The sequence below is a fragment of the Frieseomelitta varia genome, unplaced genomic scaffold (genome assembly GCF_011392965.1).
Source record: "Frieseomelitta varia isolate USP_RPSP 00005682 unplaced genomic scaffold, Fvar_1.2 scaffold_706, whole genome shotgun sequence".
Taxonomy (NCBI): Eukaryota; Metazoa; Arthropoda; class Insecta; order Hymenoptera; family Apidae; genus Frieseomelitta; species Frieseomelitta varia.
Window position 1 is genome coordinate 44,528 of NW_025110486.1, and position 1,505 is coordinate 46,032.

A 1,505-nucleotide genomic window follows, 5' to 3' on the forward strand; every position below is an offset into this window, starting at 1 on the left:
CGTCTCATCTGCAAAGCGCGTGTCCTGCGTGCTACGCTGTCTGCAGATCGCTCACTGTCGATCTACCGGAATCGGCGTGCACTCGCTCGCCCACGCAAAGGAAAATCTTTCCGCATGATGGATTACGTGGATAATACTCGAACCCTAGACTACGTGGAATCCAGCTTCGACTATCGAACTCTGATGTGGAGTAACCGAAGATTTATTACGAAGAGAACTACTATCCTACGTGTGCACAGTGGCGGACGAAAGAAAGTTTGAAACTGAAAGTTTTATACTTGTATAACATCATTATCGTTATTCGCAAAATGTTACAACGAGAAATGAATGGTTTTGAGGTACGTACGTTAATTTCTTTGTGGATAAACTTGCGATACTTCTCAAATGCATCGATCGTTGCAGCTCGACATTCTCTAGAAGAAAATAGATTTAATAAAGAAGAGAATTAATTTCAATTTTATATAGAATATTGAATGAAAGATAAATAAATTATGGGTGACAAAGAAATTATATCGTGAAGATCTTTTCTCGTGAAATATTTGAGAACTCTGGAAATAACAGAATTCAGGAAATCTATAGTTCATAAGGTTACGGTACGAAATGTGGTACGCTGAAGTTGAATTATTCTCATCAGTTTCATTTATTAATTCCATAGAATAGTACGATATTTTATTTATTAATACTGTAAATTGATTTCATTTCTTAACTCCATGGGTCGAGTTTATTTATACCCCCATTTTGATCTCAAAAGTTCTCTTGATGAATTGACTTTACACATTCAAAGGGAAAACGCGTTGCCTACTTTCTCAAAATTATTCAAAATTATTTAATCCAGTTTCAGGAGGTCGTATCTCCCGTCGATCCTCCACGCCATTAAGCGTCATTAAAGACAAATCGAACAACCAGTCGGCAAGATTGATATCAACAATTTCCTCGATCATGTCGCTCGAATTATAGCTAATTATCGGAGTAGTCGGTGAAAACTCACGGTTCATCGTTCGGATCCTTCTCGTCCGTCGTTTAGGCTCGTTTGCACTTCTAGATCTCGGCGAATCTGGCTGATGCCTGATCCTCGTTCCAATCTTAATTGCCCCAGAAGCTTGACTAATGGCGCTGGTTTATATTCACTGTGCTACGTTAGGGTGTGGGCAGAGAGGGTGGAGAGAGGGAGAGAGAGATTTGGAGAGAGGCAGGCGGGTGGATACAGCAATTTGTCGTAGACAGAGTAGAAGCTTCTCGGAAACTGCAGTGGCTACGCGAACATCCGGAAGAACTCGACGATGATTCACATTGAATTAGTGGACAGACACACACACACATATACACCGTACGTGGGTCCTCGCCTCTAATTGTTTGCGGAAATTTAGAGTTTGAATTACAAATGGGGGTTAATTGCGTCAAGGGAACTTGAGAATTGTCGATTTTTAAGTAATTTATTGGATAAGAAATTGTTAGGTTATTATAGATCAAGGGTTCTTAAACTGTGTACCTATTTTGGTCATGTT